This window comes from Ammospiza caudacuta, chromosome 2 (genome assembly GCF_027887145.1).
Source record: "Ammospiza caudacuta isolate bAmmCau1 chromosome 2, bAmmCau1.pri, whole genome shotgun sequence".
Taxonomy (NCBI): domain Eukaryota; kingdom Metazoa; phylum Chordata; class Aves; order Passeriformes; family Passerellidae; genus Ammospiza; species Ammospiza caudacuta.
The window spans coordinates 53,119,510-53,146,469 of NC_080594.1; the positions used below are offsets into that span (position 1 = coordinate 53,119,510).

Here is a 26,960-nt window from a genome sequence, read left to right on the forward strand (position 1 = left end):
CCATTACTATGTGTCACCCAAACCAGGCTTCCTGTAACATGCATCTATGATTGTGGTGGAAGACAAGATATGAAAAATTATCTGTTCCTGTGTTCCTAGACATTTATTACGTCACCTTCATATCAGTTGGTGAATTGTAGGCTTTAACTGATCTAAGAGAAGAGTGAAAGGAAAATTTTTGACCTTATGTAATCAGATTTTGATTCAGTTTTCCAAGTGACTTGCAAATTTAAGTTGATTTTGACCTTACAGATCACATCAATTTATATGCATATGGGAAGTGAGTAATGTTATTTTTTAAAAAATAATAAGAGTTTTGATGTTATGGAACTTGAGTATTTGAACTTGCAAATGGAGCATTCTCTCAGAGCAGTTTTTGCATTTGATTTCCTACATTAAAAAGGGAAGATGGCAACTGACCAATTTGGAGGATCATCCTGATTCCTTTAAGGTACACTGGTACAGTTGATGCTTTAAATGCAATGCAGACATCTCTGATATTTGTACCAAACTAATTTGTTGCACTGCTTTCTTCTGCATGGGCCTTGTTTCAGGTTCAGTAGGAAAAAAAGCTTTCAGGTGCAATTTCAAATCACAGGTAAACCACACTAAAATGAAACTACTGCCAGAGAAAATGCTTTCGCTGCTCCTTCCCACCCATGGTGTTGCCTAATTGCTGTCCTGCCTCGTTTAAACTGATGGCTTTTGTTCTTTTTTGAGAACTGGGTATTTTTGATAAAAACATCATACTATTCTGTTGTGTATGGAAAGGTTTCCATTAAATTTGCTTCCAGAAACATTTTAGATAAAATTTTCCAAAATAACTCAGCATAAAGAAAATAGCTCGTATAAAAAATTAAATATTTGGTAGTGAAACAATAAATGCCTGTGTTATGCCTTTTAATAGAAAAGATCAGGCTAATTTCAGATAGACAGAATTATGAGACTCCATCTGGTATTAAAAGAGAAAAAAATTATCCAATGCGCACTACTTGAGATTGACTTTTGTGTTTAAGGGTTAATATGGAATGATAGCTCAATCATTTAGACCTTGTGATCTCATTATCAGACTTGACATAGCAGAGTGCTCTTTCTTCTTCTAATAATACCTAAATATAGCATCTATTTGAGTTCAAGTGGACTAGTTACAGACTTAGATTTAATCGTGCCTCTTTCTAAAGGGCCTTGGGTCATAGATTGTCTTGTTACTTTACTAAATCTTGTTTGAAAAAGTGAGGCTTCAAGATGATTTAAGAAATACTGTTGCATAATTCTCTAGGGAGAAATTCTGGTGAGTTTTAAGAGAACTGGTTTATTCAACAAACCAGGAATGTTGCTTGCCAAATTGTTTTTCTGAAGCTTTTATATGACAAAGAGGAATTCTGGTATGCAAATGTCACATCAAAGTTACAGTGGTAAAAATACAGTAAGAGCTTTTTGCTTATTAATTTTCACAGATAATATAGAGGTTTTCATTTTCAAACTTCAACTTGAAAATTAACTTAAGAATTAGAGTTTTGATAAAGTTATAAATTTTTACAAACAAAAAAATTATTCCAGGTAGCCTGCTGATTATGTGAGATAGGAGTATTATTTTATATATTCAACAGATTGTAGCAAGTGATGTTTAAATCATGGCTAGATTAATATTTCTTTTGACTATGATAGAACTACTTTGTAATTTAAATATTGTTATTTGATTCCCTTCTTGTACTGGATGAATCCTTTTGGAGATAAAAATAGTGGGGCAAGAATAAAAGTAACAACTAGTTATTTTATTTTGGAGGTTCTTGAAACCTTTCATTTAATTATTTTTATCTGAAATCTGCATGATAGATAGGCTTTTTCTTGATAGTAAGGCATAATATGTAATTCATAGTACATGTTCTATGATTTAAGTCTCAAGTGCTGCAACAAAACAGTACTTAAAGAATGGAAGAGATTTAACTTTTAAGACAGAGTGCTCTAGACAATATAACAACTGCTGGCCCACAACAAAGCTGAGATTTTGGGTTGTGAAAGCCAGCCAAGGAAACGGGATTCCGAACAATTCATGTCTTTCAAAGTAGAGCATGGGGAGTTTCTAGGAAGCTGACACTCAAGGTGAAGGTCCAGTCACTGCTTAGTCTGCGGGACTCTCTAAATAGCATCTCCCATTTACATGAAAATGAAGGAGACTGAGCGGAAATTCAATGGGACATTAAAGTAGCTTTAAACAGAGGGCAGACAGGGGAATGGTAAAAGGAAAAAGTGTGAGTAGAAGAGAGCAAGCACCAGATATAGCAACTAAAAAATACCCAGCATTTTATGGAGGACAATATGTTCAAGTGTTTAATGCTTAATATACTAATTTTTAAGCAAGAGGAAAGAAGTTATCAAACACTATGAAAGTTTAGTGCTGCTTTCTTAGTTATGTCCATATTGACATCCTCTCGGTATGGTCAAATTCTTGTTGGTTTTAGCCACTCAGCTTTTACCTGAAATTACTTTTATTTGACTTCTTAAAGCTGAACTACTGAGATGCTCACTTAACAGATACAACTTAGAGTAGAAAGTTCTTAATTTTTCCCATTTTGTTATGCTAATGCCATTGCTTAAGAATATGCAAGTTATGTACTATCCTCTCCCACCTCCTATCCTACATCTCAATTAAGGATGGAGAGCACTTAAATCAATTCTAGGTAACTTACTGGAGAAACTAATTTAATTCACTCACAAACTGAGCTTATCACCAGGGAAAGAAAGACTGGTACATGTTCCCAAAATACTAATTCACTACTGTATTCACTACTGTCATACCTATCTGCAAGGCACCAAGGGAAGAATAATTTTTTCCCCTTTCTACTGTGATTTTTTAGATGCTGGCTTCCATGGGTTATATTCATGCTAAATTGTAGGAATACATGGTGCAAATGTGGTCAGCAAAAAGATTCCATGACATTTAGCAACAAAACAGCTGTTAAGTCATACTAGAATTTAAAGAAACTATTAAAAACCCAATAACATACTTATAAGATGAAAGGTTTGTGTATTAATGCTCTCTAACCTATTCCTTTCAGATGGCAAGATGGTTTGATTTGTTGAGTTAAGGCATAAAGGATGCCCTGCTCGGTGGCAAAATATGCACCATCACTTCCTGACTGCTGTGAAGAGACAGATTCTGTTTTAGGACATTAAAAATCTAAATGATGTTTTTGCTTCTGTGGCTACTGTAACATGAAGCATTTTATTGTTCTCTTCCCATGCATGCCTCCAACTAGGCAATGATCTCTTGAGGAAGAAGTCAGAGATAAAGGTACATCTACAGCTGATAGATGAGGACATGTTTTGTGAGGTGGTAATGCTTCTTGCTTTAATAGACTGACTTACTTTAGTAGGTCATTTAATCTTAATGATGTCCCAGTATAACTATTAACTAGTTAATGAAGGAAGCAGATGAGTAGGTGGAGTTGAAGGCTTTCTGCATTCCTCACCCTGAAGAAAAACATCACATCCTCATATCCTCTCTAGTTTTGTTCTTGTTGGTTTTTGTTTGGTTTGGTTTGCTTGTTTTTGTGAAATTTCGTATAGTGCTTAATGACTCTTGCCTTCCTGTTAAAAAACAGCCACAAGACAGGCACAAATAGATATTTCTGGTGGAGTCAGACTTGTTAGCACTAAGATGAAAGTAGTACTTTTAAACTTCAAAATTTATATTGCACATATATTGAAGCTAATAGATTCTGAGCATCACTGTCTTATTCAGCTGTTCGATTTTTGTTTACAAGGAGACAGTGTTGGAAACAGCACACACACAGCCAGTAAGAGTCTAAAAATTCCAGTCATCTAAAGTCATTGTTTCCATGTGGCTTCCTTGCAAATTACTTAAGAGACATATGAGATACTAAAATTAGTTGCAAAGTTAACTCACATTCATAATATTATCAGCTATTTAGTTGAAGAGGAACACCAATAAATGAATAAATTTTTCTTTCTCTGAGACAAATCACTACACCTGCAAGTAGAAAGCCTCCCTCCTTATATGTCAAAGGCCCCTTCCAGTGTGAAGGGCTCAGTATGTAAATTACATATATTTAATCTGAATCGTTTTGCTATTAAAATACTTTTGATGCAATTGTTTCAGAGTCCCAATTAAAAGGGAAACAGAGGGAAGTATCTATGGTGGAAACAAAAGTATCATTTTCACAAACCTGATAGTACCTTGGCAGTTGTTGGTACATACACTAAAAGGCCAATTCCACAGAAGAGTATGATCACAGGGCCAATGGATAAAAGACAATGTGTTGGGAAAGGGCCAGTGTAGTTTCTGTGAAGGGAGATAGTGACACAGCAGGTTTGTGAGTCAAGAAGTGCATGGACAAGGACCAACTAGGGAACATACTTGTATTTTTAAAGAGCATTTGTGCACCTTTCTTACTAAAACTTGTCAAACAAATTTGGAATTGAAGTAAATGTCCTATGCTGAGTTGGAAATATAGTTGAAGGATGGAAGCAGAGAGTACTTTTGGTTACTTTCTCAGGTGGAGAAAAGTTAGCAAATATCTCTCCCAGAAATGTTTGGGCTTACTTAAGTTGTTTTATGCAACAATCTTTCATTTTCATTAATGACCCAGAAAAGGGAATGCAGACAGAATGATACTTTCAGGATGTTAAACTCTTTCAGGTAATCAGATGCTGGTGTAAAGAGCTCCAGAAGGCCTCACAAAATGGGGTGAGTAAAAAGATAGGCTTTGAGAAGTAGATCAGTGTAAGGTAAAGCATAGAATTACCTGTCAAACCTGGGAGTCTAAGTTCATGGAATCTTGAAGTTGCTGATATCAGCTCTCTGAAATCTTTGACTGAAACTGCAACAGCAACCAAAAAAACAAAACAAAACAAAGCAAAAAAAAAAAAAAAAAAAAACCCAAAAAACAAAACCCTAAACAACAGAGATGTAAGGTGTCATCAAGAATAGTACTAAGAGCAAGACAGAAGACAGTTTGCTGCTCTGAGAGAAATCTCAATGTACTCCTATCTTGAGTACAGTGCACAGTTCTGATCTGCAAGGACACAACAATTTAAAGAATGAATTGAGAAAGATAACTAAAATGATTCAAGGGGAGAGATTGTCAGTCTGATAAAGTAGGGACTAAAAGACCCTTGTCACTGCAGTCTTCTGTTTTCACACAATGTTTTTACAGACAGAAGACTGTAAGAAGAATACTGCTGTGTAAGGATGTTCTTTGACTATGTTCATCATTGTCACTTGAAAACTGAGATGTGGAAAGTGTCTTCAGCACACACAATCTGGAGCACAAGTCTTCTGGGGAGCAAGTGAAGGAGCTGGGGTTGTTTAGTCTGGGAAAAGGAGGCTGTGGGGGTCTTACTGCTCTCTATAACTGCCTGGAAGGAGGTTGTAGTAAAGAGAGAATCACTCTCTTCTTCCAAGTAACAAGTATCAGGAAAAGTGGAAAGGAAAAGTGGAAATGGCTTCAAGTTGTGCCAGTGGAGGTTTAGAATATTAGGAAAAAATTTTTCACTGAAAGAGTGGTCAAGCACTGGAGCAGGCTGTCCAGGGAAGTAGTGGTGTGAGCATCCCTAGAGGTATTTAGAAGACATGTAAATGTGGCACTTGGGGGCATGGTTTAGTGGTGGACTTGGCAGTGCTGAGCCAATGGTTGGGCACAGAGATCTTAAAGGTGTTCTTCAACCTTAAATGATTCTATGTGTATAAGATCTGGTCTTGAAAATTCAGTGGCACTGACATTCCTTATATGTCCTCCTGCAAGCAAAATATTTATTTTGCACAAATATTTTAAATCTTTCTCGAGTATACAGTTTCTGTAAGTAACACAACTTGCCTACGCTTCCAGGAGGTGGCAAATCCCCTAAAATTTAGCTGCTTAGAGTCACCAGCTCCATGAGAGATGCAACATTTTTCGTGGGGAAAGGCTGAACCTGCTCCCGGGACACAGCCAGGACTGGCACCGCTTGAACTGTGCAACGGTGGGACCGCATGGAAAAGGGAGCGGGTGCGTGTTGCCCTCTCCCGTAGGCAGAGCGCTCTTTCCCGGCACTTTCCGAGGCGGCGGACGGGCTCCCTCCGCAGGGGCACTGCGGAACCGACACCGGGTGGGAAAAGGACGAGTGAGGAGCCGCCTCTGAAAAGCCGATTCCAAAATCCTGAAGGGTCTCGGTGCAGGAGGGAAACCAGGGCGGAGCGGGCCGGGGGAGGTCCCGTTATTCAGCGCCCTGTCCCGCTCCGAGGGGCGTCCGCCGCTCCTGGCGTCCTGGTCAGGCGCTGGAAGCGACGCTGCTGCGACCTGCTCCATCAGAAACACGGAGCATCTCAGCGCCCTGGTACTTTCACAGTCATCCGCTGGGTTTTGCAATTTCAATAGCAGTGTTAGGAGAGTTCAAAAAGTGTTTCGGTTTTCTGCTGCTTTGCAAGTATCCCTGCACACATCTGCAAGTGCTCCGCTGGGAAAGGATGTGTTCCCCAGCCTAAGGCTTTAATAGTTGCTGAGCCCAGATAGACAGCAATGGAGGAATTGAGGGGAAATTGTTCAACCCGCATCAAAAAGTTATATCTTGACTCCGAGTCCAGGATCCTTCCAATATAAAATTGCCAGACAAACCTTCCTCTCTTTTATGTCTCTACTTTTTTTCGTTTTCTTTTTTTTTTTTCCTATAAGGAGTGGACTAAATATAAGTCACTGGGGAAAAAAATACGAGCAAAGGCAGTTTTGAGGGCTGAAAAGTGATTTGTATGTAATAGTTCTGGTTGGGCTGAGGTAGTCTGCATTAGACAATGAGGTAGTTTAGCACTGAATGAAGATAAGGCATGCTCGGTACAATGTACTAGCAAGTTCAGAAAGCCTGAGGGGACCTTCTGAAAGATTTAAACCACTAGTTACAATGCATTGAGTAACAGTCTGTCAAAGTGTTTTTCTCACACTGGACAAAGCCGAAGGTACATTTCAGCAGATCTGTTGAGTGTGATTTATGTTTTTTGGACCATAATCTTCTAAACACTCTCATGCTGTCCTGACGTGTCAGGAGAAAGGTCTTCTTCCAGAGGGTGGTCGGGCCATGGAAGTGGTCCCAGCACCAAGTCCGTCAGAGTTCAAGAAGAGTTTGGACAATGCTCTCTGGCACATGGTGTGACTCTTGGGGATGGTGCTGTGCAGGGCCAGGTGTTGGACTCGATGATCCTCATGGGTTCTTTTCAACTTAGTCTATGATTCTACAATAAATGAAGCCTTTTAGCTGTAGTGGCGAGAAGAAGCCACACTGCTTTTCTGTTTGCGTTTTCCTGTAAGGACACCCCTCAAACTCTTACACTTGCTGAAGCAAAAGCAAAGGGCTAGATGAATGACTTACGCTACTTTTTCTGCTCTTTCTCAGCAGTTAAACGACTTTATTCCTTATTTTTTCACAACAGTCTTTTAATAATTCGTCGTTTTGGGGAAGCGCTCGCCCCAGCCGCCCACAGAGCGCTCATCAGCGGGGCCGGCCCGAGCCCACCCTCAGCCCCGGTCGGGCCGGGCCGGGCCGGGCGGCGGGTGCTGCCCGCGAGGGCCGGCAGGGGGCGCTGCTGCCCCGCGCTGGCCGCGCTCGCTCCCCTCGGCGCTTCCATTGGAGCAGCCGGAGACGAGTTGGCGCCATTTTGAAGCCGGCAGGGGGACCGGGGCGAGCTGCGGAAGGGGAGGGGGCTGGCGGCGATTGGCTGCGGCGGCGGCGGCGGCAGCGCCTCTCCGAGCCCGGAGCGGCGGCAGCGCGGAGCGGACCCGCCTGCGACCAGCGAGGCGAGGCGGCTGCGGCGGGGTAAGGAGCGCGGCACCTCGGCCGCGGATACCCCCCACCCCGTCCCCGCTCCATTTTCCCTTCCCGGGGGCGTGAGGGGCGCCCGCCCGGACCGAGCTCCGCGGCGAGCGCTGGAGAAGGACGGGGAGTAGACGGGGAGCGGGAGGACAGAGCTCCCCCCGGCCCGTGGCGGAGCTCCCCCTTCCCATCCCCCTCGCCCCTCCGCGGGGCTGCTCCCCTCCCCCCTTTTCCGTGGCCGCCGTCAAATACTAAATTCCCCCCCCTCCCGCCCGGCACCCCGGGCGATGGGGTGACCTTGGCTGGGGTGCGCGGGGGCCCGGCAGTCACCCCCTCGCCCCGGTGGCCCGGCGGGCGGTGTCGCGCCCAGCGCTGGTGGCTCCTCGCGGCGCGAAGTGGCGGGGAGGGGGGGCGGGGAGGCTGCTCGCCCGTGGCTATGAGTGAGTGAGTGAGTGATCGCGGCTTCCCGGGTGTCCCTTTCCTCCCTGCCCCGGGCGTCCCCTCCCGCCCTCGCTGCCTGCCCCGGGCAGCCGGCCCGGTCCCCGCTCCGCGGGGCAGGACCGAGCTCCCGCCGCCCCGCGCCTGTGCCCGGGCTGAGCGCGGGGACATCCCCGTCCCCTCCCCGCCCGCTTCGCTCTCTCCGCGCCGCACTTCGCAGCGCTCCTCAGCGGACAGAGACCGCGGTGTGCTGGGTCCCTACTTGTGTGCGATCCCTGTTCTTTCATGCTGGCTTAGCTTTTTTTTTTTTTTTTTGCCCCCTTCCTTTCCTCCTCTCTCTTTTCCCCTCCTACTTTGCATCAGGCTCTGTTAGAAAGCGCTCGAGAAGGGAGGACGGGGGGGAGCTGTGGGGGGGGCGGTTGCCGCCGCCTGGTAGATGGAAAACTATGAATTTTACATCTGAATTGGCAGATGGAGAATGGTTAATTTATAGGTTATGTGTTGTTTACGTTGAGAGCCTCCGGTCAGGAATTTAGGTCCGTAACTTCATCCTGCTGCAAATAAATCACTATCTGTTCTTTAAAACAAATCAACAATTAATGACGGTGAACGGTCCTGGAAAATTAAACTGCAGCAGAATAGTTCCTGCAGAGCTGGATTTTCTCTTGCAAGCCTTATTCCGACTTTTGTGCTTGCTTGCTGCGCGGTTGCTTTCTGAGAGCTGTGATTATTTAGTTAGGCGTTGTGTTTTCCCATTTAACACAACTGCTGAAGCGTTCTCTTGTTGGTCTTTGTTTTGTGCTTGCCGGGTAGGTGCTTTGGCTGTAATTGATTTCTCTTCGCTGGGGATGGAGTAGAAGGAGCGTTAAAAATTTGAGTGGCTTTATAGTTGAAAATGAGTGTCAAATCACGTTTTGGGAAGGGAATAAGATGACATGCATTCTTTCAGGTTTTACCCTTTCACACTAGTGGAGTTCAGTTTTCAGGTGGTAAAAATTTTGCCTGGTACGTTTTGTATGTAGTACAGATATGTTAGATGTTATACTGTGTAAAGTAACTCCTCAAAAAGAAGCGAAAGAGCTGAATGTGTGCCATGCTCAGAGCACCTGAAAGGAGACTGACAGTGACAGGCCACCAGGTACGGTGGTTTAGCAGAGGTGTGTGTATCGTGTTCATCACAGCCTTTCAAACTGTGCACTGCTGGAGAAAGTAGTTTGGTACTTCAGCACTTGCATGACAGCTTGTGTCTATGTCTGAAGCAAGGTTGAACTTAATTATTGTAGGGTTGGGGGGGGTATGATGTGTCTGGGTGGGGTGTGGTGTTTTGTTTGGGGTTTTTTATATAGATACTATAGTGGAGTGTTTGCCTATGTGTTTATTGCATCCTCTTTACTAGTTAGTATACAGACTGGATAAACTATTGTTCAGTTTTTGATGAAACAACTAGATAAATTAAAATGGAAAAATCATATGTTTAGGACTTGTATGCAACTTCTTTTTTCTCTTGTAAATAATGAATTTAGACTTTATCTAACATGCTTACCTATGGACTGAAGAGTAAGTCACCTAAGTCGTTATTAAGCTGTAATTAACCATATAAAAGCCAACAGTCATTGCTAGCATTTGGAAAAGCACAGTAATGAAATATGGGCATAACCTCAGGCATTATCCATTTTTATCTGTAGAACAGGAGGTTCTGTTATCTCCTGTAAATTGGGAGAGATGCATTTTCTTTTGGGATATGTTGTTCTCTACCAGGCTTTCAGGTTATGCCTTTTTCCTCTCTTCCTTCAGTCACACAATTTATAGCCTTAGAGAAGAGGGTGTATGTGTATGTATGGGTATGAGTCTTCTGGTTAAGTAAAGGATTTTCATTTAAAAGTGTTTGGTGTTAATGATTTTTATTTCTTTAAACCTGAATTGGGAGAGGTAATAAGGACTACTTGTTGCACAAAGGAGAATTTTCAGGGGAGCAACAAATAAGAAAATGTGAAGCTGAACAGTAAAAGCATGCAAAATTGGAGATGGAAGGAAAATGTGATACTGCAACTCATTATTTTCCCCTATCATTTTCACTGTAATATCCTATCCCTTTATATTGCTTGCCCCAAATATTATGCCAAGAAAGAGGAAGGTATGTCTTTCCTACTGCCTTTAGAGAAGTTCCTTTTTAGAATCAAAAAGTGGTTCCGATATGTGGAAAATTATCTTACCACTTGTCAGTATCATTCTTCTTTTAACAGATACCTAAAGTAATGGTGTTTTTACTCTTAGCACAAAATGTCAATACTGCAATCTGAAATAATCTTTGGACAGACTGGGAGAATATTGGAGGCTTTCAGTCAATTCTGAAACTAGGTGCTAAGGGAAAACTGAGGAAACTTTTAAAAGGTGTCTTAGTGTGATAGTGCTTGGTGGTGAAGTGTGTTAATTTTCCAGTTCTGTAGACCCTCTGGATGGTCTGAACAGCACTGACAGACCTGGGAAGGAGTCAAGGCTTTTGAAGAATTGTAAAATATATGCTTTAAAAAAGAGAATATTTTCTTTCCCTCAGAGATTGAACATTAAAAGTCAAGGCCATGCATGTATTTTAATTACATACCTCTTGCTTTTCCATTGGTAGCCTCTTCAGTTGAATGTAGTCCTGGTAGAAAAGCTGAGGTGTTTTTTAATCTGCTTTGCTCTGTTACTAATAACAGAACTTTATTAAGTTCTGTAAAGTAAAAATGAGAAAAAAATATGAAAAGTGAAGCGTATGAATGAAAATTAACTTTGTTGTTTTAGGAAGTTAGTGGTTTGTTTCAAAACCTCTTTGGAACATTAAGGATTCCACAATAAAAAAAGCTGTTTATGTGAATATTTGCTGTAACAAATCCAACTTGAAAGAATTGAATGAAATACAAGTAATATATTCATTTCTAAGAATCCAGATGTTAACACCTCCATTCTTTTTAAAGGTTGGTATTGTCTGTCTCACTGCTTTTCAACCTTTTCTAAAGTGTGAAGAAGTCCCTGAAGTAGGTTCTGAGGATTAAGAGCTCTGTTACTTAGTCCCTGTCTGTGGAATCTACTCTTTTGCATCCAGCCCCAAGCACTGGAAGAACATTCTGCTTGTTTAATACTGCCTGATCTTTGGTTCTATTTTTTCAGCTCACAACAACTTAGGTATTAATATGCTTCAAGAAATAATAATAATAATAATAAAAAAAAGTGCCATACCTCATTGGGAACAGATGGGGATGTTTGTACTGATCATCTTGTGTCTGTCACCATGTATACGGGAGTACCGTAACCAGGGATCAGGACCCCATCTGGGGTTTTCTAATTCAGACCCTGTTCTTTAAAGATCAGTTCCAGACAACACTAACTGTGTGTACTTTTCTCTGACTTAATTAGGAAGCCTGGTAAATGTTTCTGCTGTTGAAAAGAGATACTTTGCTTTCATGCTTTTTAATGGACAAAAAAAGACATGAAGTTAGCAGTCCAAAATGTTATTGTCTTAATTGCTTCCATTGTAGTCACCTAAACTACAAATTCATAGGACATAGAATGGCCTGGGTTGAAAGGGACCTTGAAGATTACATAGTTTCAGCTGCCCTGCCATGGACAGGGAACCTTCCATTAGACCAGGTTCCTCAGGGCCCTGTCCTTAAGCTTTTCCTGGGATGGGTATCCACAAACTCTCTGGGAATCCTTTTCCACTGTCTCTCTACCCTCAGAGTAGACTTTTCCTCAATATCTAACCTAAACCTACTCTCAGTTTGGAGCCAATCCCTCCTGTCCTGTCACTACATGCTCCTGTGAAAAGTCCACCCATATTTTTTGTAGGCTCCCTTCATGTACTGGAAGGTCACAGTTAGGTCAGCCTGAAGCCTTCTCTTCTTCAGGTTGAACAATCTCGAGTCTCTCAACCTTTCCTCACAGGAGAGGTGGTCCATACCTCTAATCAACTATGTGGTCCTTGCTGCCTGATGTCTTTCCTGTGCTGGGCCAGGAGTCTGTAGCTCTTTTAAAGAGTATTTGATTCAGCTAAAATGTGATAACTTAGGAAGTGACTCTTGAGAAGGTGGTTGTCCACAACTTCTGCCAAAGCCGTCTTTGGTTGTCTCTGAGACATCCCAATATATCCACACTCTAGCTCGCTTCAGTGTCAAAACCCTTCATCCTGAAAGTCTTAGAAAGAAAGGGAACCAATAAAAAACTACTGAAAGGGAAAAAAACAACCAACCAAAACCGTAAGTTACTCACAGTATGTTTCTAGTGCTCATGAGGAAGTCTTGAAAAAAAAGAAAAATCGAAACTTCATGTATATAATCTTTGGGCCACCTTGAGTTTGACTGTTCACTTCTGTTATTACTGCTTTGTTACTTAGATGTACATTCCAATGAAGGCAATCAGATTTCTGTGAAATCTTTGTCACCACATAGGTTTTTGTTTTTAACAAAAAATAATTGAATTGTTGCAGAAGACACTTCATGGAAACTTGTAATTACATTTTGAGGGGGGGTTCTTGTTTTTGTTGGTTTGTTGTTGTTTTTTTTTTTTTTTTTTTTTTTTTTTTGGTTTTTTTTAGGTTTTCTGCATCTGCCTATGTAAAATGTCAAGGACTTTTCTTGGGGGAAATGTACAGAAATGCTAGGCAGCTTGCCATTAGGTGTGATATTTTCTCTGATAATTTTCTTGATTTTGTTACTTGGCAGCACAGGATGTAGCATTATGTGTAGTTTCTGAACACAGAAACAAAGTGTATGGAAGTAACAGTAGCTTTTTGAGTCATCACTTTGTGAAAACTTTTGTGAGGGACTAGGTATGTGGACAGTCCAAGTGCCACCCAGTGCTTTTCAAAAGTCTAAGTGAGCCAAGTTCACTTAATTCATGGTACATAATAAAGTCTACATTTGCTATTCTTCCTTTGAGAATGAACTGGTCAGAATAAGGCTGTAACTTTTGCTTTCTTGGGTTTTCAAAATGAAAGAAAGAATAAATAAGCCAATGATAAACTCTTCAAAAGGGTTGTGAGGAAGTTTTTCAGAGGGATAAAAATCAGGAGATGCACTTTTTCTTCCATTTGCCCAGCTTGGATCATGCAGTTTGTAATTCCTTCAGTTACAGAAATGCTTCCAAGAACTAAGAAAAAAGATGTTGATGCATGTACAATTTTGGGGAATAAATATTCTGCACTTTTTAAAAATGACTGACTGATCTGTACTTTGAGAATGTGAAACACTTTAAAAGTTTTCTACAAAGTTACAAATGTTGCCTGTAGTAAGTTCTCCATTAGTTTGTCTATACTGTATTTTGTGTATACATATAAAAGCACATTTAAAGTAACTTTTTCTTTTGTAATGGGACATTGCCCCCTGAAGCTTCTGTATTACATACAAAAAAGCTTTAAAACAATATAAAAATTGCAAATTCTTTTTTAAAATGGTAAACAGTTTAAATTAATTTTTGTCCTTCTAAGTATATGCTATGGTAGTCTTCAGTTATAATGTGGGGTATTTTCAAACCACTGCATTTAGGAATTAGAACTACATATCAAAGTCAGAGCACATATTTTCCAAAAGCTCGAAAATGTAAAATGAATTGACAGGGGACTGTGGGAAGGGAGAAGCATGTCTAGTAATTTGAATGATTGGATGTCACTTTGGGATACTGGAATTCATTCCTTCTGTCAGTTTCTTGTGATCCCATGCAAGTCTGTTTAAACCAAACTTCCCGCAAGAGCTTATTAGTAGTGCATTGATTTCCTGGGAGACAGGCTCTAGACCCGGACTACTTCTGCTTGGCTCAACAGATGCTTTAGTTTTAGATGCAGCACTGGATAAATTGGCATACTTTTAAAAGTTGTGCCCTAAATTCCTCCTCCTAAATTCCTGTATAGGCAAAATTGGTTGCTAGTTCTTAAACTTGAGTCTGTATCTTGGGTTAGTAATCTATGAAATGAGACAAATACTTACTTTTATGAAAAATCAGTGAAAGTGTTGCAGAAACAGGTTAATTTTTATGGCATGCTAACATAGTACATCCATGAACCCTTACAAAAGCCAGTAAGAAATTAAGTCTCTTCAGAGTGTGGCTTAAATAGAATGTAATAAGGGACACATATAACATTATAAGGAGAAAAGTTGAATAGCTTCTTTGCTTTGAATGAAAAAGAAATCCTGTGTGTGGAAAAAAGTAGTGAAGGATCAGGTATATCAGCTCCTTTGTGTGTATTCTCTTTAATGTTGTCTAAGAAACTTTAGTTCTGTTTCTTAACTCTTTATAAATGATTTTACAATTATATCTGTATTTTCATTCCTGTGTAATTGAACGCAGTAAACAAATTCCGTGTATGGATGTGCTTCTGTCAGTCTTTAGGTTGTAACCTTTAGCTTTGTATCTATGACTGATTGATGGAATGCTGTTAGTAGCAATGAGATTTTCTCCTTTAGCAGCTTTATGTGGGGTGAGATATGAGAGCTTTTCAGTGGATTCTTGCAAGTATTTGTTATTGGTAGAAGGGCAGTGTAACCTGGTGTTTGCACACTGTATGCTCTGAAAGGACTGAGATCTGCTGGGGCTGCATTCCCCTCCTGCCAGCTGCAGCTGATCTTTCTGCTCTGATCTCTCTTTAGTGACTTCTCTGCCTGGTTTGTCCTCAGACCTCTTGGGCTTCCAGTCCTACACTGTTCAATGTACTTCCTCTCTCACCTTCTTCAACATGGCTTAGGCTTTACAGGATCATAGAATAGAAAAGGTTGGAAGGGGCCACTGGAGGTCACCTGGTCCAGCCCCTGGCTCCAACAGTGTCCCTGAGAGCACATTACTTGGGACTGTGTCCTGATGGCTTTTGGATGTCTCTGGGGAAGGAGACTTCACAACTTGTCTAGGCAGCCTGTTTCAGTGCTCAGTCATCCCTGTGGAAAAGGAGTTCTTCTTCATCTTCAGATGGAACTTTGTGCATCATTTTCTGCCCATTGCCTCTTCTCCTACTGCTCAGCACCACAACGAAGAGCCTGGCTCCATTCTCTTGATGCCCTCCCTTCAGATGTTTATGTACATTGTGCATTTTAGGGACCTCAAGGCTAATAGGGTATGTCAGCTGTGATGTATGGCAATGGAGTTTTGTTCGTTTGGGAATTTTTGTGTGTTTTGTTTCTATTTTTTCCTCTTTTTCTTCCCTTTCTCATTAACTTTGCTTCTTGACTGAATGCCTTTCCTGTAACCCCTAAACTTTCTAGTCCCTTTGTCTGATAGAGCCTGTTGGTCTCTCTTAGTAGAAGTGTGTCCGAACCTCAGCTGTTTCTCTGGTAAGCTGTGCTTTTTGTCTTAGTTAATACAGACTGCTCTTGAACTGAGAATCTGGCTGAGGTGTGAACAAATCCAGCTTTTTGTGCTAAAGAAACAGCAACATCTGGCTGTAAACAGACAGGTGGATTAGAGATGGATTCAGCTGTCAACAGGATTTACCAGATGTGTTTGTTAGTCTGGTTTGGCTATGTGAACCTTCTAACTTCAGGGGAATAAGGAGAGAGCAATGAGCAGTTCTTGTGTGTGCATGAAAAGTTCTTGTACCTTTAAGTAGTAGGTAGAAACTCTCTGAACTGTTGTATCATGATTGTATGCTTACAGTCATAGTGCAAGCAGCTGTATTTCTTTATTAATAATTTAAAACTTCCCCCTTTCACTTGAAAACCTTGTTCTTTTAAAATGAGTAAGCATTTGTTTCCTATAGGTGTTACTTGTGTCCTAGTGGTTGCTATTTTTGGAACACAATCCAGTGGGGAGTGTATACAATTTTTCATCATTGTTTTTGATTTGATTTTTTGTTAATGGTCTCCTGGGTAGGGGGAGAGGTCTTCTTGGGGGGTGGACTACAGGGTACTGTGAAGCAGGGATCCAGTCTGGTAAAATGTGGTCCATGTCCTTACTGCACATCAGCACAGATCTGAGCCTGACGGAAGCACAGCCCACACAGTGATGCATGCCACGAGTTGGTCTGTCATTGTGCAGCAAATGTAGAACTGTAGAAATTCTCAAGCTGGAAGGAACTCATGAGGGTCATTAAGCCCAGCTCCCTGCTCCACACAGGACTCCCTAAAACTAAATCATATAATTAAAAGTGTTGTCCAGACACTTCTTGAACTCTGACAGGGGTGACTTGTGGGATCTCAGCACCTCAGGACTGATGTGCAGAGTGACCGAGACCACCCTTGGGGGGCTCGGGAGTCCTGGAATGTTGCCAGAAGTGTCTGGTGGCTGGACTTTGATCCGACACAGGAGATGACACCTGTATGAGGATGGGAGGATTTCACTGGGGTAAATGGTGAAGGGATAAGTTAATTAGAGTGTAAGACACAGGGTTTAGGATTTCTGTACAGGGGGGTTTAGAGAAGTAAGATGGAGGAATTGGGGCGTGTCCTGTCCTTCTTCTTCTTCTTCTTGGCCTCCATCTTCTGTGGTGATGTTGGCACTTTGGGATTGGTTATTACTAAAAGTGCACTGGTTAATAAGGGTAAAAGGTATTGGGGAAAAATAATAAATATTTTGTACGTAACTTCGAGTATAAAGATAGGTGACCGCCCCGGGGGCTCGCAGTGTGCTCATGGCTGGCTGCTGTGCAGACCTCTGTCGGGCCGAGAGAAAATCTTTTAGATAAACAATTAATAAACACCGAGACCGAGAAAAAACCTGAAGTCTCTTCTCGTCCTTTGAAGCGCCGGGCTCTTCAAGGCCATCCCCGAGCCTTTCCAGGCCACCTAAACAGCCGAGAAACCGACAGTGACTGATCACTTGTCAGTGAAAAACCTTTTCCTAAAGTCCGATCTGAACTTCCTCTGATGCAGCTTCATTCCATCTCCTTGTGTCCTACTGTGAGTGATGAGCTGCAACTGAAGGATAACTAAATATTAAACAGAAAACAAACCAGAGTTTGTAAATTTCTATCTATCAACTATCAAGAAAGTTGACATAGCTGTACATATGTTCCTGTTTATACAAAAAACAGGACTAAAATGTACTAATGTATTTACCTTTCTGAAAGTGGGATACAAAGAAGATAGAGACTCCACTCAGTGGTGCCCAGTAATAGATCCAGGGGCAATGTGCACACACTGGAACACAAGAGGTTCATTCTGAATGCTTTCACCATAACAGTGGTCAAGAACCAGCACAGGTTGCTCTGGACATTTGCAAGGTCACCATCCTGGGAGATCTTCTAAAGCTGTCTGGACGCACACCTAAAACTCCTGGTTTTAGGTGACCCTTTTTCAGCAGGGAGATTCAACCAGGTGATCTCCAGAGTTCCAACCTCAGCCATTCTGTGAACATTCAACCCTATTCAACCCCATAGGGCTAAATAATTGTAAGGGATGAATAATTGTATTAGAAAAAGTTACAGGAGCCAATGTATTATTGGCAGAGAAGTTAGGTGTTGGTTGAATTTTGAGGTAGATGTCAAAGGTAAGTTAAGACTTAAGTTTTAAAAGAATCTTCAGGAATTTTTTTTTTTAGTGATCTTACTGATAGATCCATATATGACAGTAGGTGACTAGATTGTGAAACTGTTGCTGATCCTTGTGATCTTATAATGAACTTAGTTCACCTGATTGCAATATGTCTTCATTTCTTTTGTACTTTGTGATCAGTTATGGGTTCTTTCTCTGTCTTTGGGGACACAGTTCTTTTTTCAGTCTGTTTTTCTGTCACAGTTTTGCAGAAAGCAAAATAAAATGTTTTAGCTGGGAAGAAAAGCTGAACTGATAGAAGCCATCTGGGTAGACAACTTCTATTTGTAAAACACCCAGATGAATGTGGTTTTGGTACTAAGATTGTTATATGCAATTATAATATAAATGTCTGTTTATAATTCGTGTTGATTAGGAGTGGATGCACTGTTGTGTAGAACAACATCCAACTTTGCAGTTGAATACCCATGCTTTTTTTAGGTCTTACAGTTCAATCCATCTCACTAGCATTCTTTGTTTAATCTTTAGTAATTCTGTATCAAATAATTTGCAGCGGGATGTAAAGCATATAATTTTGTATTTTTTTTAACATTATATGCAAAGTTAGGAATGGAAGTGCATCTCGTTTAGGTATAGAAATTCTGACTTTTTACCAAAGCAACTTTGTCTTGGTTGACCATTGTGAAGTTTTACATAATGTCATTTTGCTTCTGTTATAGCATACTAGTATTTTCTAAAATTTCATTTTAGTTGTTTATTTTATTCGTTTTAGGTATTTTTTTTTTTTTTTCATATTCTTAGTATTAAGGGTTTTTTCCTTAGTATTAGGGGGTGACATTTGTTTAATTTTACTTTTTACCGAAAAACAAACCAAAAACCAGCAAAGTTTCATGGTAAGACTCAATAAGGCACTTTTAGCAAAATAAATGGTACACTAAAATAATACCAGGTCTTGTTTCCTCCCAAGGGACAACACGGAGGTTAAACTTGATTTGTGCCTGATGTTTGTGTGTTGTAGTTGTCTCCAGCTTCCTGTTACGTTCTCCTTATTTTCCTCATGGCTTCCATGCCGTTCTTGCATGGTTTTTTTCTCTGCTTGTGTCAGCAGCTGTTAATCATTTGAAATTATGTATTGCAAGGTATCTGAGATTTCTATGACTGTTTTTGAAAATAGTTAATTTAAAGAAAAGTAGTAATTCCTGCCCCTTTTCCCCCATTCTTTTCTAGCAGCTGGAGGAAGGAAACAAACAATTCCTGCTTACTAAATCCTAAAGTAACTTCCCTGGTAAAAGACAGCTGTGTCAATATTATGACCGTAAACCATTACATCCATAATATTCTGGAATTTTGATACCTAGGCTGGTTGTTGGTTCTTCTCTGTTTTGAGTATCAGCCTAGGAACTTCCAGTGTTTCTGGCGATTCTGGAAAGAGAATGTTTTGTGGAGTTCATGGTCTGCTTTTTAAACGTACCATATGAAAGCAAGGGGCTAATCTCTGCATATTGATCAAGTTGTATGGTATTCTATTTGGATATTTTGTTTCAGATATTGACAAGAAAGTAATTCTTAAATTTTAATTTAAAAACTAGAAGTCTGCTTCTTGTGATCAGTTTTTCTTCATTAAGTGATTTATCTTTGACCTTTTGTCTTATGTGATTCATTTTCTTTGGGTGGGATCTCATGGTATTTGTGTGATTTATGGTGATTTCTGTCTCTTTTCTACTCACCCTCCTGGCAGTCTCTTCTTGTCCCCTCTGTGCACGTGCTGCACATGTAATAGACTTCATGGGTGCTTCTCCTGGTTTGTACTGTCTGAATGATAGGTGCTGGTGGGTACACATGGTATTCCAAGCTAGTTCTTGCCAGTACCTTAAGATGGGTGTCAGCTGATGGAGTTTTGGGTTTGTGGGCATTGGTTTGTTTGTTTCACAGGATGGGTCAGGTTGGAAGGGACCTGATCCAAGCTCTCTGATCACAAGCAGGGTTACCCTAGATCATATTGCACAGAATTGTGTGCTTGAGTATTTTCACTGAGGAGAGGAAGTTCTTGAAGTACCTTGTCCTAGAATTAATGTGGAGTAGAAAAACCACCATGAGACTATAAGCTAGGCATTGGCCCCTCTTTAGACTTCTGTTGTTTTCCCCTTACAGCTGACTTTTTTTCAGAGTTAGTGTGTATATTCTTGTTTAGATGTTCATACGCAGTCTTTATATTTGCAAACATTTCTGTTGCTCTAAACTGTCAATGTTTTGCTGAATGACAATATCATCCATCTCTGCATCCATCTGTCTATGATTTCCAATTTAATGCTTCCATAATAAATGATATCTGGTGCAAGGAAAGTGTGGATTGTTTTATCACAGATGAACCAAACATAAATTATCCCAGGATAATATGATAAACCTGTAAGTTACATTTATCCCTGTTTTTGAAATTCTGACTTCAGTGTGAAGATTTTTTCTTAAACTCTCAAAATATTACTGATATCAAACTAGTGCACCTTTAGTGGTAGTTTTATTACCCTTTTTTTTTTTTTTTTTGCTCTGCATTAGTAATGAGAATGCTGCTTTTATTTCCTTGCAATGTACCTTAATTTTTAAAGTTAATTTAAATTTTTTAAATTGAAGGGTATTGCACCTTAATTTTTAAATACCTTTAAAAACGTTGTGGTCCACAGAGGTTCATGAATTCCTGGATGGCGCCCATGTGATTGCTTTGATTTGAAAATGTGGAGTTTGTAAGTGTAGACACAGTAACTTCTGATTAAAGATACCTGTTACCAGTTGTCAGAAGAAAGTTTAACTGTCATTTCTCTGAAAATGGGTATTCAGCTGATTTTATTGGAGGACACTCCAATATCCTAGATGGGATGCTTCAGTAACTTCTTTCTTTACAGTCATTACTATACAGCAGTACTTCCTTTTTGATTCTAGCTGCTGAAGTGCAATTTTTTTAAAGCTTATTTACAGTGGATATCTCAGTTTGGCTTCAATTTTATCTTTATTTTTGTATTTTTTGGTCTCTGTGGTAGAACTGTCCTGTTTTGAGGGCTCTGATTACTACTTGCAACTTCACTAAGTGGTTGTTGGAGCTCACTCAGTAGTATAAAAACGTTTCTTGCACCCAGTCATGGGTACAAAAGCTTAAAGCTTAATTTTATTCCTTTGGCATGGACATTGCCTGTGACCCCCCCTGTTTGAGTTATGTACACCACCAAATCACTTCTGTTTGAGCACTCTGAGGACTGCTCATAGCTTGTCTTTTCTTAAGATTTTGTGTAGTATGCTTGAATAATGTGACCACCTAAGGAATGTTTTCCCTAGTATTTGGCTAAACTGAAAAATATGTTGCAGATGTCTATTTTATTAAAATCATATTTAGTCTGCCTACACTCTTCTTTCTCTGTCAGATTCTTTTACTATTGCCTTCCAGTTTTTATCTCTTTGTAATTTCTTTTCCTGCAGCCATACACAGAAATAAACCATTTTAATTCTTACATTCCCTTTTACTTAGTCTTGAGCAGAAGTGTGAAAGCAGAGATCTCACAATAATAAGTCAGTTTTATTTTTCTTTAGCTTGTTGAATGGTTTAATGGTGGATTCTTTTATATAGTTTCTGATAATTTTTTTAAAATCTGAGTGTGTTTCAGTGAAAATGCGGTTTCATAAATGGCATAAAAAAGGGGCAGTTTTATTAAAAGACAAATGACAACAGTAACATCTGGCAAAATGCTGAAACCTAAAGTTGGGTCACTTACATTTTGTGGAATCTGCAAGTGTCTGCAACACCACTGGAGAGAGCTGTGTGCTGAGATAAGTTGCTACTGAATACTTTCTGCTTGCTAAATCTTTGGGAGGCTTTCTTTAATGAAGTTTGAAAAAAAAACTTATCAGTGGAAGTGAAGACTTGCCTGGCATCATTCTCTGACTGATTGCAACTCTGTTTAAGTTGCTTGAGGCCCTTTAGTGCACATGTGCTGATTTTGGTATCACCTGTTAATCTTCCTTGTTCTTTTCTGAATCCTCTAAATCCACTCTGTATTGTGATGATATTTCTTCTTGCACAGTTACCACCTGCACATCTTTTAATTTTCCAAAGTTAGTATGTTAATAAAGAAACTTAATGCGCTTTGGTGCATTTTCTGGTGTAAGTTTGAAAAAAGTATTTCCTAATTTAAACAGGTTGTTACTTATATATGACTGTCAGAGGACTGCCATTAATGGCATTCTGTAGTGAAACCCAGTACTTTTAATGTCATTTGTTGGACTGAGACTTACTTTTACCTTATAATTTGGGTCTTCATTCCAGATGACATTTAATTAGTGGCTTCTGTAAATTCTTCCTGGAACAGTCCTTACTATGCTGCCTTCCAGAAATGGGAAGCTAGCATTTTATTGATATGGATAATACTAGTATCTTGATTTAATGATAGTTAAGTAAGCAGTGTAACATGATACATTTCTAAAAGAGAATTGAAAGTATTAGTCTAGCCATTATACCTGAATCAGTATGAAGAATAACCTGGATTTGCATAAGCACCTTTGGTCCAACACACTAAAGTTTTCTATTTTATTCAACAGCAAAAAAAAATTAATTTCAGCTTGCCAAATTTCAGTTTGGAGTGGCTTTTTATAGCCAAGTTATTACTCCCTAGCAGTAGAGACATTATGGAAATAGGTTTAATTTAGTGGCAGTTGGATAATGCAAGCCTCTAACACCAAAGTCACTTCTCACCTTGATCACTTGTTGTCAATCAGCTGTATGCCAGCAGGAGTTTACCAGGGTATAAAGAATTTCTGTAAATGACTTAAATTGTTATGTTATTTGTTTTATTAATAATACTAATGAAGGAGAAAGATGCCTGCCTCTTCCACTTCTGTAAGTTGCTGAGTAATCTCTTAATGATATCTTGTTGCATCTTTTGTGGAAATTACATCTTGACAAATATTTTCATACGTCCTGTGTTGTTGAAACAAAGTGATCTTCAAGCATTTGTCATGGTTTACATTAATTCATGCAGGGATGCTACCCACTAAGGCTGCAGAAATAAAAAATGCATAAAAATAATAACAAGAAATTACAAACTGTATTGAAAAAGGAATAGAGCTTTGGAGTAAAATTTGTAGTGTAATTTATGAGATGGAAAAGATTTTACTTCCTTGCAATGTCCAAAGAGACAATTTAGGAAAATGTTTTTGCGTCTTCTAAACTGTTTTTGGATTGTTGATGGAATGGCCTGTGACAGTGAGAGGCCACTGGTCATCCTGCTTGGTTGTGGAGAAAGTGTTGATCAATATTTGCCAATCCTTTTTTTCAGCTACACGTTCTTGTTGGGATGGTATGAACTGTGGAAATGTATATTTAGTTCTTTACACATTCAAATTTTATTCCATGTGAACCACTTACTAAATTCACTTGAGCTTCTAATGCCTTTGTGAACATGAAGAAAGTGTTATTCTCACTGGCATATTAAAAAATGTCTTGCAAACATACATCTAAAAGTATATATATCTTAGCCTACATAAATTTGATGTATACTTTCTTAGATTCTGTATACATTATTTTTAAGTTATCTTAAGAATAACTATATAGATAATTCTATATTCAGTGAAAGTTCTGAAAAATAATGATTATAGAGTTTACTAAGTTGGTCAGTGTTTCTGGAGATCTTCTAAGTCCTCATGTTTGGGTCCTGGATTTTCAAGAGGAAGTGGTAGTAAGGCAGGAGCCAGACTTGCAAGGAATCAAGGGTTGATTTGGTAAAGTTTGCTTCATCACTTGGGTAAGACTTCTACAAAACTATCTGGAAGATTTAAACACATGTATATGTCTCTGGAAAGTCACTGTTGACACATGATGTCTTCATGTGTGTTAAGGCACAGTTTGTTTAATGATTAGCACAGTTAATTAAATCACCATAGGCAATGTAAACTGTCAACCAAACAAAATACAATTAAATGGAGTGTGGTTTAAGTCCTCCAGTAGATCATTGACTTAACATCCTCTAATGATATTTATTGACCTTTGAAGTATATTTGCATAGATACTGAATATGCAAGATATCAATCCATATTTTATTTGCATAATCACAGTCAGTATTTTAAGGTATTGAGCAAGTAGTATATGTGAAGTTAAGCTATTCATGAAGTTATCTACTCTATAGAGAACATCTATGAATGTTTTAGTAATATAATGGCCAGTAGACTTAGCTGAAACTGAGTAGCTGTTGGATGCTACTCATTATGTAGAGAACTCATGTGTAGTTTATTTATTTGAGCTTGACCAATTTTGGCAGTGGTACTTACTACTAATTAACTCTGTTCAGATTAATTGATTGTTCCCATTTGTGGTCTGGCTGGTAGTCATAATTTTAAATTAAATATGATCTTGTGATTTTTGTCACAAGAGGTGGATGACTTTTTAATCCATCCTGATCTAATGTCCAACAAATGTAACTTCTGCTTTTGGGTTTTTTCCGTGCTTTAGTTTTCCTGTTGTCATTGTACAAAGGGTATGTGTTTTGTCATCTTTCTTTCTTTTGTCTGTAGTAGTTTCTTCCACCTCACCTCCCTTATAACTTAGTTTTTAATTTGTCATGCTATTTTATACATACTATTTTTCAATATCCTTCTGAAGACTGGCTCTTGGTTCCTGACTTTAGGTATTTGAGAAATTACAATTGCAGTGGTGCTTCTGTGTTGACACAAGCAGTTTCTGGATATCTTAAGTACTGCTGTATCATCTCCATGTGTACAAAGAGTAAAGTTTGTATCTTAAATCCTCTATTAGCTTAAAATATATTTATTTTCTTCATAGCTTTTGAAGTCTTAGCTTACAGTACTGTTTAAGATAACTAAAAAAACCAAAGTCTGATTGAATCATGATTTTTATTCCTATTTGTTAGGACTGGAATTTGTTATATATTTGTTCAAGTTTCTTGTGACATCTATCTCCCTTCTTTATCCTCATATAACAGCAGAAACAGGGCACATGTTAAAGTTTAGTTTATGTCCTGGAATTCTGCATGGTGCAAAGCATTTCATGGTCTGAATTGTTTTCTTGCCTTAAAAAAGGCATCCATGTGAACATTTTCCTTTTTCATAGGATCATTAAGGTTGGAAAAGACCTCTGAGATCACTGAGTCCAACTGTAAACCCAGAACCACTGTGTTCTCCACTAAACCATGTCCTCAAGTGCTACATCCACCTACCTTTTGAACACTGCTAGGGATGGTGATTCTACAGATTCCCTGGGATGCCTGTTTCAATGCCTGACCACTCTTCTGGTGAAGGAATTTTTCCTAATGTCAAATCTAAACCTTCCCTAGTGCCATTTGAGGCCATTTCCTCTTGTGTTGTCATAGATTACCTGGAAGAAAAGACCAATCCCCACATCACCACACCTTTTTTCAGATAGTTTTTGAGAGCAGTAAGGTCCTACCTGAGTCTTCTCCAAGCTAAACAACCACAGCTCCCTCAGCCTCTTCTTGTAAGACTTGTGCTCTTTCCCTTCTCATGATGTATATGGAATAGTACTGGATGTTTGAAAACATGGTGAAAAACTTCTAAAATACCATTTGTTAAAAAAAAAATAGAAACTGTCAGCTGAGTCTGTTGAATCTCAAAGATGCTTTGAAAGAATTTCCTTCTTTCAAAATGCTTGTCATCTCAGACTGTTTTCTTTTGCAATACACTGAATCTGTAAAAATGAATTTTAAAAGCTTTTTGAAATTCAGTCATTGAATATCAGATCACGGGCTTATGGATTTTCATTTTCAACATGTTGTACATGCAGCTGGCCTTGAGGCTGCTGTTCTTAGCTGCTACTGTCTTCTTTTTCCATGACAGAAGTTCACTGAAACAGCTGATGTATCTAATGTGAAATCACAGAGACTTGCATTTGGTTAGAATCACCAAAACACCTTCCCCCCCACCCTGCTCCCAAGTAAAATCCTAGATTCTACTAAGTGTTCAACACAGATTATTTTGATAAAGCTAGGTATGCACAGTTTTATTGGCAGTCCAGAAGAACAGGAACTTCTAGCAGTGGAATGTAATGAAGTTTTACTTAGGTAATTGAAGTTATAACTGTTGTACAAGTTTGCTTAGCATTGGATTTCTTTTTTGAATGATAGGTTTTGTTTTCTGCTGTTTCTTTTGAACGGTTTTTGTTTCTCTCAGTGTTAGAAGCTTTATAATTCTTTATCCTTTATGTTCTATTTCTTAGAACCTTTTTAGAATTATTCTTGACCCTGTAAGACTAGGTGTATTAATTATCTAGAAATTGAAGTCCTGTTAATTTTTTCTGTACCTCTGAGAGGGTTAATCTGTGTTCATCCCTGTCTGTAACCTTGGCTGACTGTTAGGTGCTAACACTGCTGCTCTCTCACTCTTCTTGCTTAATGGAACAGGGAAGGAAATAAGAAAAATGCTCATGGGTCAAGATAATTACAGGGAGATTATTTTCATTCTCCACTAACCTTGGTGGCTGCAGGTTTTTCACACTTTTATTCCTAGTAACTGCTATACAGCATTTTTTTTTTGTCAGTTCTTAAATGCATTATCACAGAGGCACTGCCAGCATCACTGATGGCTCAACTTTGGCAAGGGATGAGTCCATTTTGGAGCTGTCTGGAGCTGGCTCTGTTTGTTATGGGGGCAGCCCCATGTCTCTTCCCCCAGGGGTTCTGCCTTCAGCCTCCCCCCCTACCAAAGCCTTGCCACATAAACACAATACAGATGTTCAGTTTCATGCAGACCTTGGATGCTACTGAAGCTTAAAAGCTTGGTTGCATGGCCATTGGACATATTGGCTGCACAGTTGAACTTGACTGTAATGTATGAGTTTCAGTCTTTGAATTATTTCAAAATGTGCTCCAAATGGGACTACATCATGATGTTCTAATCAAGTTTCCACTGCATTTGATCTGATATGACAGCTATCCACCACTGGAAAATGGAGTTTTGTTCCCCAGTTCCCCTAGTTCCTGTTCTTTCCCTTGAGTTAGCTTTGATGCTTGTCACACACTTTTCAAAAACAATTAGGCTTGTTTTTTGAGTTGGTGAGTTTGATTGGTCCAACAAAGCATCTGATGCTTTTATGCATTCTCATCTTCAGGCAAGCAAGGCTCCCTTCTGCTGTGATGAGCTGTTAAAATGAATTTAGGTGTAATATATAACATCATCCCATCTGAAAGGTAGAGTGTAATATCTGTGTCATATGACAAGAAGAGTGAACTTCATTACAATTTCTGTGTGCTTTTGAGG

General features: G+C 39.4%; 1 protein-coding gene across 1 annotated transcript in view; it reads left to right on the forward strand.

The window, feature by feature from the left end:
• Positions 1 to 7,660: 7,660 nt before the first annotated feature.
• The window catches only part of PDS5B (PDS5 cohesin associated factor B), a 101,256-nt gene continuing 81,956 nt past the window's right edge, over positions 7,661 to 26,960 (forward strand). Inside the window, exon 1 of the mRNA XM_058800654.1 lies at positions 7,661 to 7,806. The gene's annotated coding sequence lies outside the window, so the exon portion shown is untranslated. The remainder of the gene's footprint in view (positions 7,807 to 26,960) is intronic.